This window comes from Porites lutea, chromosome 5 (genome assembly GCF_958299795.1).
Source record: "Porites lutea chromosome 5, jaPorLute2.1, whole genome shotgun sequence".
NCBI classification, from domain to species: Eukaryota; Metazoa; Cnidaria; class Anthozoa; order Scleractinia; family Poritidae; genus Porites; species Porites lutea.
In genome coordinates, this window is record NC_133205.1 from 19,164,178 (window position 1) to 19,176,082 (window position 11,905).

The window sequence follows — 11,905 nt, forward strand, 5'->3', positions numbered from 1 at the left end:
TAGCATAAGGAAGGGTCAAGAAAAGGTAACCTAAACAGTACGTACTTCATTCCACCCAAGCGAGTAAGCCGCAGTTGTCAAGGATCCCGTTAAGCGGCCGAAACACCAGAACTACAAAGATGACTGTGCTCCTTAAAGGTAAAAACGACACGGTTGGCTTCCCCACAACGTAAAACACTAATTGCTACAGAGCTTGCAAGATACAAAACTTTCAGTGCTGCATTCTCGGAAATAGGACTAGCCGTAGAAGGGAGATTAACAGGCGAAGGAACCAGATTCTATTCTTCCAGAGTGGCTGCAAGCACACAGCAAACGCCGGAAAGCAGGATTTAGCTTTGGAATCAAGCCAAACCTTGTAACAAACGTATCGTGGCTACCCAAAGGCATCAACGATAGTCTCATGGTAGTGCAACTGCCTCTTGAAAATAGCAAACAAGCAACTCTTATCGGTGCCTATTCTCTAATTATGACTGTGACAGGGAGGATCTTACGACCGCAAAGTCGGACCGGAACGCGTGAAATACGACAAATTTCATTTCTTCAGTGACTTTAATGCCAGAGTTAAACGTGACTATGTGGAATGGAAGGGTGTCATCAGCAAAACCAGCACAGGGAAATGGAATAAAAACGATCTTGTTTTCCTTCAAATGTGCAACACGCAGGGCTTAACTATCACCAACAGATCTAGCCAAACGTCACAAAACAACCTTAACTCATGCTAGATCTAAACTCTGGAACATGCACTGACAAAGCGGATGTTTGTGTGACCAAGGCGTTGTGTGGTGTATAATGCTGAACTGATCACCGTTTAGTTATCTCAACATTGTAGCTCTAAGTGAAACCGAAACGACGTCCACAAGGAAAAACACTTCAGAGAAGGGCTCATTTGAGATTTTCCAGGAAATGTTCCAGCTCAGGACAGAGGATTGGAAGAACTTATTGCCCTCAGTATCTTAGTCAGTGCAACGTTTACCCTACATACCATGCAGGTGATCATGAGGTAAAAAGCGAATGTGGTGGTGTGGAGAGGTATGACGGGTCGTGGGATAATCGTAGACATCTTACCCGAGTGCCTTAGACTACTATATTGAATAAATCTTAGAAAAAGGGAAAAAACTATTGGGGCCAATGCAAGCCGAATGACAGAAACCTGTTTAGACGAAAAAAGAAGGCGATGCGCTTTCTGCAGGATTCAGCGCCGGAGTAAACTTTAAAAGCGGCTCAGACACATTGTAAGACGAATTTGCCAAATTTTATACCCAAGGACGACTGGTCGTCAAATAAATGACCTTAACTCTGTAGAGAACATCTGTTTGTATTATTAATGAGTGGTACAAAGATCCAGCCCCCAAAGCAATGGCAAATTGACAAGGCGCATACGCTCTACCTAGAAAACGTTGACTGTTGAAACGCGCGATTTCAATGCCCAGCCACTTAGAATTTGTTTTAAAAAAAATTCAGACTAAAAGGGGCCATTCTGGTTACCAATATTTAGGTTGCCCAATGTAAGATGGATGAGGAATAATATACTTTACTTGCAAGGGTAGTTTTAGTAATCACTGAAATTAAAGCAATTAAAAAATCACCTATGTGCAGGAATGCAGGCAATGGCGAAAATGGCGAATATGGCAAAAAATTGAGAGAGGGTTGGCGGTATCAAAGAGTTCCCTTTAAGAGTGGCTATTTTGGCAAAAAATCTTTGAGATAAAAAGTTTTTAGTCTTTAGTCTCATAAGATGGCAAAGGGGCTCTTAGATAGTGGCGATTTTTACGGAAATAGCAAGTTTGGCTAAAATGACGTACTCTTGACAAAATTTGGCGAATATTCCTATGACGTGGCAAAGGGTCCATTTTGAGAGTGGTCAAGATCGACCAAACATAGAATACTTGGCTAAAATGGTGAACATTCGCCAAATTAGCAAAATTTCAAATTCGACGACAAAGGGGTTCTTTTAGAGTGGTAATTTTGATGAAAAGCGCGTATTTGGTGAAAATGGCAAACGTGACGAAAACGCTTGCACCATATACAAATTATTTTTTCATTATCTCTTATGGTTATTTGGAGCAGCTTGTACTCCTCTAAGTTTTTGTTTATTTAATTTGCTAACCATTATTGTAAAATGTTTGTTAACAAATATAGTTGTTGTTGTTGTTAATAACGGTTAATTTGCGTCAATTAGGGCAAAACCAAACTCATACTGCATCTTTTCATCACCCAAATATATGCAAAAGATATGGTGTTCTTCGGATAACATGTCTCCGAAGCGTTCATATCCCACAGCTTGTAATTGCCATTTTGAAATGAACGAATTTTTATCTTATACTTTATGTAAACCTCTGTTCAGATATGGTGTATTTGGTGTATGTATGTAAGTCTCATTGAATTTATAAAGCTGATGTATAAATATTCTACACATACCTTCAATCTACGACTGCAAGAATGGGAAATAAGACGTTAAGGAAAGCTATCGCAGTAGTTTTGGTAAGAAAATTGCAATAATGATTAAAACAGTTACCCTTTCCTGATAATCCATTGCTAAGGCTTGTAACGTTCCACAAACTTTAAATTATGTGAAAACTTTTTTGTAGTGTGATAATGTCCAAACCAACGCCCTTGTTTGTGACAAAATTAAACTTAGAAGAGATTATCAGTCAAAGGTGATAGCATTATACTTCAGACAATACAATTAACTTTCACTTACCTATTCATTATCAATATGTCATCGAAATTTCGGCTACTGATTTCATCATGAGTCCGTTTGCCACGTCGCAATTTTGCTAATACTTTTACTAATCTTCTAAAGGACTTTTCCGCCAAGTCATTCAAATTGCCGAATCTTCCATTTGGAATTTTAATTAAACTTTGACAACTTTTGAAAATTGCTAAGGCATTGACCCTTTGACATGTTATTTGAATTTTTGCTAAGACGATGGCGAATGTTCGCCAAATATGCCATTTTCGTCAAAACCGCCACTTTCAAAGGGGACCACATTTGCCATCTCCCTTTGACTTATATCTAAGGCTTGTCGATTTTCGCAATTTTCGCCAAATATGCCATTTTCGTCAAAATCGCCACTTTCAAAGGGGACCACTTTGTCATCTCATTTGACTTATAGCTACGGCTGGTCGATTTTTTGCCAAATTCGCCATTTCCGTCAAAGACAGCACTTTTAAAGGGTTCCTTTGCCATCTTATTTGAATTTTTGCCAAGACTTTGGCAAATATTTTCCATATTCATCATTTAAACTTAATTCGCCATTGTCGTCAAAATCGCCACTTTCAAAGAGAATCCCTTTACCATCTCATTTGACTTATAGCTAAGGCTTTGCCGATTTTCTCCATTTTCGCCTTTTTTGTCAAAATCACCACTTTCCAAGGGGTAACTTCACCATCTTATCTGACTTGCAGCGCGAAGATTGTGGCGAATTCTCGCCATATTCGCCATATTCGCCTAATTTGCCATTATCGTCAAAATCGCCACTTTCAAAGGACCCATTTACCATCTCATCTGAATGTTTGCGAAGACATGAGCCAAAATTGCCACTCTGAAAAGAGAGTCTTTGCCATGTCATAGGAACATTCGCCAAACTTTGGCGGGAGTTCGCCTTTTTTGTCAAATTCGCCACTTTCGCCAAAATCGCACTTTCAAAGGGAACCCCTGATACCCCATAAGAATACTCGCGAATTTTTGGCGAATGTTTGCCATTTTCACCATTTTAGGTAAACCTCTAGGCTCGAAAGGGGTCAAATTTAGACTTAAATTTATCGACTCGTTCATCGACTTGCGTATACTCAAATCGGCGGGTAATTGATTCCAAATAATTGTGCCGCTATAAACCAAAACCTTTTTTGCCATAAATGGTTTTGGGAAGAAGCAACTGGAATCTAGAAGAGGAAGCCCTGGTATCGTAGGTGGTTCTCATTTTTTTAAATTTTTGGCAAAGGTATTCAGCTGGTGCCCTATAGTTTGTACACTTTGAACATGTAACATTGAACAATGGAACAGTTAAGAGCAACTGTCTGTAAAAATCGAGCAAAATCGAAATTTCGCGGCCACAGTCAAAAAATCGTTTTCGCTCATATCTTGTCCATAGTAAGGTATTAGCAAGTAACTAAACGTGGTGTAGTTTGTTTTTGAAAAGACCGCTTCGATTGGGAGAAAATCGACAAAATCAGTTTTCGAGGTCGGTGACTTGAAAACCATCAAAAATTGAGGCAAAATGAGGCGTTGTCAAAACTTCGCTCGCCAGCCAAAAGGAAGCAAGCGGGGTAAAATATTCACCAATAAATCAACTTGTAAAGGGTTTTACTGCTAGTTTGGTGGTGATTTCTTATCTTAGCGATAATCTGGAAGATAAACAATTTTATTTTAGTTTGGATACTTTTTCAACTGATCGAAGTTTAGATTTAGGCTGTAACTTGCGTTTTAAATTATAGGCATGTGCTACACCTTGGTTTTACCTGAAACTCAAGCTATAAGCTATTTAAACATTGTGCTAAAACATATGTAAGAGCTGGCTTGGGTAATTTAATTTGAGCTTCAAACGAACTTTCTGAAGTTGAATAAATTTCGCCTGAAATATGAGACTTTGCAATGATCGCGGGATCGTCGCTTTGTTATTGCTCAACAAGTCACGAAAGCTTTACGCCTCCACTAGAAAGTTAACTCACAATTCCACTTACATTTAAGAAATCTGTACTGAACATTTTTTTACCTCGATGCTTTTCCCGTTCTGGTTAACTGGCATCTTGTTTTCTGCTGATTGTCAGTCCCCAAGTCGAGAATCGTGTTGCTTGAAAGTAACCCCAGACAGAACTATTATATTCACAGTATTGCAGTCCGGCTTTCTTTTCAGTCGATCGAAATTTCACATCCATTGCCATTGAAATATTTTAGGTCTCACAAAAACTGCAATTTTGATAGCGAACTTTCGGGCTGCCGATATACCTTTGGTCTTAAAACGTGATCAGAGGAGTTGTGTGACAGCGGCACCTGAAGGATAAACACAGGCTTCCCAAACTAATTAACGAGGAGATAAACAGATAAGGGATCCAGTGGTTATAACGTTGCGTCACATCGAAAAATAATTCAATCTAGGTGATAGGATTAATATACTGTTAAGGAACAAAAGATACAAAATTGTATATAAATTTATTAAATGTTTGTAATTTTTTTTTTTCATTACAACTGAAATGTTTCGAAAAGTCATCCGCTAGCTGTTTACTGTACTTAATTTAATTTTACGACGCCATCAGTTTTTGACACCTGTTTAAATATAAAAGTTAAGAGAATTTAAAACCAGTTAGTTGCAATCCGTCGAAAAACTATCATGGAAAGTGGTTGTTCGTTTGTATCGATTGTGGGAGGCCACTGTGGTCATGATAGGAGAGACAGAAACAAAGCAACGGGATGCATTCCTCTACTTGGTTGTCAGCGAGATATTAACGGGCATAGAGAAATGTTTGCGTTTCATGGCATAGTTGATGAAATTGATCTTATTCTGGCGATGGCATCCATCTTTTCCTCTCCACGAAATATTGACCAAATGACCATATGTCCAGCTCATCGGGCATCGCTGGGTATTGGATGGACACGCCGAGTTCCGGACAAATGCAGAATACCATCAATATTATCAGGTCATAGTAAGGACGTGAGCAAAAAGCCAAAAGCGGATAGAGGTCTAAGCAAAGCAGGTTCACAAACAGTGCTGCAACAGAGTGGGATATTTCTTCCCGTTGGGTCAGGTTTGTATCCCTTTTGTAACTCTAAAAAATAAAAGAACTAACGCTAATGTACTTCTTCAAAAAAAAGTTACTTAAAAATCATCTTTACAAAGGAAAATAATTTAGCTGAAATTAATCAAATTAATTTCGTTTTATCTGCAGAATTCATTTTCGCTGATTTTTTTTAAAAAAGGCGTTAATACACCTGTTCGGTTTTAAACTTCGGGCAATGTCAAAAAAATAATGTTCAAGAGATCGTTTTTTTTTTTTTTTTTTACTTGAACGTGCAATCCTAATTAAAATAGTGTGCTTACTGATATTTGTAATCTCTTAGGGGTATGCCCTAACTGCAGAAAAATGTTGGCTGGGAACTGGAAACCTGACACAGAAAAAACTGCAGAAGTTGCGTTTGACGATTGCGAAGTAACATTTCAAATGGCGGAGATGTCTTTGGTAGGATAATCTTTCTTGACCTACAAATTAATGTCACACAGACGGAACAATGTAGATACGTGAGAGACGTCGAAAGTTGTGTTGAAGTCAGGAAAAAAAGGAAGCGAGGATTGTTAAGTATCTCTCTTCCCTTCCACCCGTTTATGCATTTGGCACACAGGCTAACTGGTAACTGTCTCCAAGTCACTTTTTCCTAGGAAAGGGGTTGAGCAGCCTCGTTCCCAATCCCTCTCAAAGATGGACCATGATGGGAACAAGGTTCTTTTTTGCATTTACAGAATACGTGGAAACTATTGTCAATTCCGCAAGCAAATAGTAGCACTTTCAACCTCTTCCTCATCCTGCCAGCAGAGCTTTTCTCTCGCTTGCTCGATTTTGGAGTACTCAAGAAAGACTCTGCAAGAATCGAGTAAGATCTTTTGCTGAGCACGCGCGGAATGTTGCCAGGATTTAGTTTCGAATCAAGGCCTAAAAGCTGTGCGCTTGCTACAGCGGGCTTAGTTATGACGATCGGTTTATCAAAAAACAGGTGCTCTCACTCGAAAAAAAAAAGTTTTACAAGAGAAAACAAGATTGACTAGTTCAGAAGTTTGGGCTTTGGTGACTTCAAAGGTTTGACGGGATTTAGGCAGACCTTCCTTGTCTCCTTCTCGATCAAGAAGGCAAAAGGAGGCTCTGTTCGCAGGGTGCCCCTACCTCCCCCGCTCCTTTTATAATTTCAACACAAGCTAATCTGTATTATAGTCAAAACAACTCTAACTCTCAAAGACTTATCACTTTATGATACCTCCAATTTTACATACCAAGTACGTATATAAAGTATATGATATGCAGAACGAATTGTATCTTCCATTAATATGAAAAGAGGATTGAATTAATTCATTCTGCTTTTTTGTTTGATTGATCACTTGATTCATATTATTATCTGTACTTAATCTACAAGACTAACATGTCTTTTTATAACGTGGGTCAACAGTCTAATCAATCAATCCATCAATTCGTCCGCAGGATCAAACAAGTGACACAGTAGGTCAAGTGGCAGAAAGCACACCATCGTCCTTCCCCTACCTTGAACTACAGACCCCAGCAACAAGTATCTACTCGCCGAACGAGGCAAATGAACATGTCGAACGGGAGTGTAAACCACTTGAAATGCTAAACACCTTTCTAGAAACCCGAGACATAAGTCCGGTGAGATTTCCTTTGACGACGCAATGGGAGGAGGCTAGTGAACGAACGAGGCGTCGTCACTTACGCAAAGCAAATCAAGCAGTTGATGCTGTACTAGAAGAAGTAGCACCAAATCAGAGTGGACAGCTTTGGAAATCACTTGTTGCATCCAAATCTTCCGATGAAAACCCTAGTGGTAACCAGCGTGAGCCTGTAGATGAAGTGCTTATGGAGGCGTTGGCTGAGTGCTACAGGAATGCGAGTAACTGGCAAACCAGGAGACAAATATTGTCTATAATGGTAGACAAGGTTTCATTCAAGACACTTAAGAAATGGATTCCCAATCTGACGAGGTATCAATTCAGTGAAGCAAGGAAGCATATCCTGGTCGAGGGTAGAGGTGTAGCACTATCACTTCAGTCATCCAAGACACGAATGGCGGTATCCCAAACTCAACTTGATCATTTTTTGGACTTTATAACGAGCACCCATGTCATCCAGGATCTTCCCTTCGGGCAGAAATCAATAAAACTGTCAACAAAGGAAGTCATTACAGTGCCTAATGTTATTCGTATGATGGTGCCAGAGTCCATTGTCAAGCAGTACTTGGCTTATTCAAGCGAAAGTGGCTTTACAACACTGAGCCGAAGTACACTCTTGAGAATTCTCAATGTCTGTTCTGCCTCTGTGAGAAAGTCTCTACAGGGTCTAGATTATATAAGTTGTGCTGGCAGTCAAGCCTTCGATGATCTCCATGACGTAGTAAATAGATTGGGCGATTCATTTATGGGAATGACTTGGGCAAGGAAACAAAAGGAGCAACTTAAGTCCGCAAAGCGTTATCTAAAGGGCGACTTTAAGGTAAACTTCAAAATAACTTTAGTCTGTGTATATAAGAAAAATCGCAATAACACTAGACTTCACAATTAACAAGCTGAAGCTAGCGATTGTGCCAGTCAAAGATACCAAAAATGTCTTTGAGTCACTTACCCAAGATTCTCTGGGGAACGAGCAGGAGAGGATTTTGGTGATGATTCAAGCAGCAATGTTTTTATGTGCTTAATTGGTGCTAGTTGAAAAAGCTCGCGCGTGCAGACTTTCACTTTAGCTTAATGCGATTTGTCGTTCCTACGCAGTTTCAATTTAGGAGAAATGTAAAAATAGCCTAGTGAAATAAAACTGTGCGCAGAACCAGTTGAGGTGATCGTTTGGTTAAAAAAAGTCGAGTTGCATTTTTGCTTAATGCTAATACTTCAATTGCGCAGAACCGGTTAAGGTGATTCCCTAGTATTAAAAAAAAAGAACTGAACATAACATGCATGGATTTTCCATAAAACTTAGATCACTGTTGTAATAAGGTAAGAATACGTCTTAAAAAGTGGAAGTTACCGTGCTCATTTTAACTGCAACATGCTGACGAATATGAATATATAGGCAAATGAACTGTGCGCATAACAAAAGTCAACAAGTAAGCAGGCTTCTTTTCAATAAAGCTTGCGATAGTGCACAGAATTTTACTTTGTTCAACCTACGGCTAACGAAAAATGTCGTTGGAAAGACCGGTAAGGGGCACTTTGCTCGTTTTTGAGGTAGAGCTGCAAAGGGCTCATCACCTGAATTCCTTCCGTCTTTAAGCGAGGACTGGGGCGAGCTTCAAAATGGCAAGAACGTGGAAGGTGGATGAAAACCTTGGAAAAAACTTTAATGGATTTCTTTTCTCTTTGATCGAATTCATTTTATTGCCACTGTAAGCTCTCTTTCACAGCGGGTGTCTTGTTATGCCAAGTGAAAGATGTCCAGTGCAAAACCAGCGAGTCACCTTAACCGTAACATTTGATCTAGGGTAAGTAATTTATTTTATTAATGTCTTTACAGGTGCATGTTTCTAAGCAATCCAACATTCCAGATCATTGCAGAGCTTATGCACTAAGCGACCCTAGGGACAAGGATTATCAGATCATTTGCCCACACGATCATCTAGAAACCTGTGATCGCTGTTACCTAGTTTCTTCAGTTCTTGCTGAAATACATGACGCAATCGAAAAGATGTCTGATAACAACGTCTCTAGTGACGTGTTAGAAGAGGTGAACTTCATTCAAGGGCAAGCTAAGCAAAACATCTGGGCTTGGAAAGCTCACCTGCTCCGCTGTGTGAATCAGGATGAAGCCCGAATAGAGGTGACTGATGCTCTCGATGAAAATTCCGTACTCCTGGTTCAGGACTGGGCCATGAAGTTCTTGCCAAGAAAGTTTAGAGAAAGCCAAAGTGATTGGTTTGCAAAGCGGGGTATGCCTTGACACATTACTGTAGCTACTCGACGAGCGGAAAACCACGAATTGGAGATGATGACATTTGTGCATATTTACCAAACCTGCAACCAAGACAGCTGTGTGGTGCTTTCCATTATGAAGGATGTTATTGGAAAGCTAAAGTCACAGCTGCCTCATCTGAAAACTGTCTTCTACAGACAGGACAATGCCGGCTGTTACCACTGCGGGGCTACGATAGTGGGGGCCAGCTTTACAGGCTGTGCTAGTGGAGTGACTGTGAAACGCTTGGACTTTTCAGACGCACAGGGTGGTAAAGGCCCATGTGATAGAAAGGCGGCTTCAATTAAGTCACACATGAAAATCCACCTTAATCAAGGGTCTAACATCGAGACTGCCAAGGAAATGGTGGACGCTATCCAGTCATCGGGAGGTGTTCCTGGAGTTGACGTTTCATTATGCATCTCAGCGCAAGACCCAGCACCGTCCTTGAATGTAAAGATTGCAGGAGTGAGTTTGATTTCCAATATTGTATACAACAACGGAAGCCTGACCGTCTGGAGAGCGTATGGAATAGGGCCTGGTAAGTGCATACGTCTCGAGGACCTCGGTATTCCACAGTTGGTGCAGATTCCAGATCTCGTGAAATGTGATGAGGATACAGCCACAACAATGCCGAATGCACACTTTATCAAAGTTAAATCCAGGCGTCAACCTTGCTCAGATAATTCCCAGCAATGCTCAGATACCGAAGAAGAGACTGTGACTGAGACCTCACCCGCTGTTCATACATTTTCCTGTCCCGAGGAAGGATGCATGAAAGTTTATCAAAGATTTTCTTCTTTACAGCACCATCTGGACCTCGGAAAACACGAACGTGCTTTGGAGCATGAAACACTCCTTGACAGAGCAGCGCTTGGTTACGCAGAGAGGCTACGAGGTCAGTCTGGTAGTGTACCACAGATTGAGCAAGTGAGAAGGCAGCTAAACCTCTCGAATAAGCCTTTTTTACCTATGGGTTGGGCCCTTAAGTCTAGTCACGTAAAGCGGACACGATTCACAGAGAAGCAGAGAGACTACTTATCCAGTAAATTTCGTATTGGCGAGTCAACCGGCCAGAAAGCAGATGCAGCCTCGGTATCCAAGTCAATGATGACTGCTAGAGACAGTAATGGAAACCGCCTTTTTAGCAGTTCTGAATTTCTGACGAGTCAGCAAGTTTCAAGTTTCTTTTCAAGACTGTCCTCAAAGCGCAAACTTGAAGATGACGAAATGACGGAAAGCGACTTTGAAGAAAACCAGAACGTTGAAAATGAGAAAGCCTTTGACGAGTTGAGAAGTGAAGTTCTTCAAGAGGTTGCCCTTACTCATCCAATATGCTATGACAGGTATAACATCTGCGAACTAATTGCAAATTCAAAGCTATCAATCTTTGCAATTCAAATGCTTAAGGATATCTGTGAACACTTTGATATACCAACAACGGACATCAAAGTAAAGAGAAAAGCCCCTTACATTGACAAGCTGATCGCCTTTGGAAAAAACTGCACTTGTCAGAAATAATTAAGATCGGTTTTGGTTAAAAAGGCATTGTAACAGCATTTGCGGGGGAAACCCGGAAGGCTTGCATGTGAAGAAAGAAGCACGAACTTGACCTGGCATAGTGGCCATACATTCAGCGAGCAATGACCCAGTTGTGAGCAGTGAAAACCCGATTCACTCAAAGTGTTTTTGTTGTGGACAGTTTATTTTTGTCTTTAATGGAACTGTGATATCGAAGACTTTGCAACCTAGAGCACTGAACTTAAAAATACCAAGATCTTTGACGATTGACAAACCGTCTTATTTTAAGAAATATTACAAGTTTTGGCTTCGTTTTCGCGCATCGGTTTCCCTACCCCCTCCAGGTGCGAATGATTTTGATCTGTCACGCAACACAAAAAGGTGTGAAGCATGAAGAGCACACCTGCCTGGCAGTTATTAAGAGAGTTCTATCAAGATTTCAGCTGTTTTAAGGCCTAGGATTTTTCAAATGCAAGGAGTATTAAGGTAGGATAAAGAAAGATATGCTAAGTTCAGTCGGAGGTTTTGAAATAATTCTCTTGTTTTCCCGAGTTGCGATCGTGGGTTGCCAGCCGATCCGGCACAGAGTGATCAGTTGAGAATAACACCAAATGAGGTATAAAAAGTGGCTTAAAGTTACTCAGAAAAGAAGGACACATTGGGGTAATAAATATTCTAATACAACGCTTTGAACAAGTGCAATTGCGAGTAAAGATTCTGTCGAAGG

The 11,905-nt window shown here is 40.4% G+C and overlaps 1 pseudogene; it reads left to right on the forward strand.

Annotated features, from left to right (window-relative positions):
• Positions 1-9,576: 9,576 nt before the first annotated feature.
• On the forward strand, positions 9,577-11,178 carry LOC140938034 (uncharacterized; annotated as a pseudogene).
• Positions 11,179-11,905: the final 727 nt, after the last annotated feature.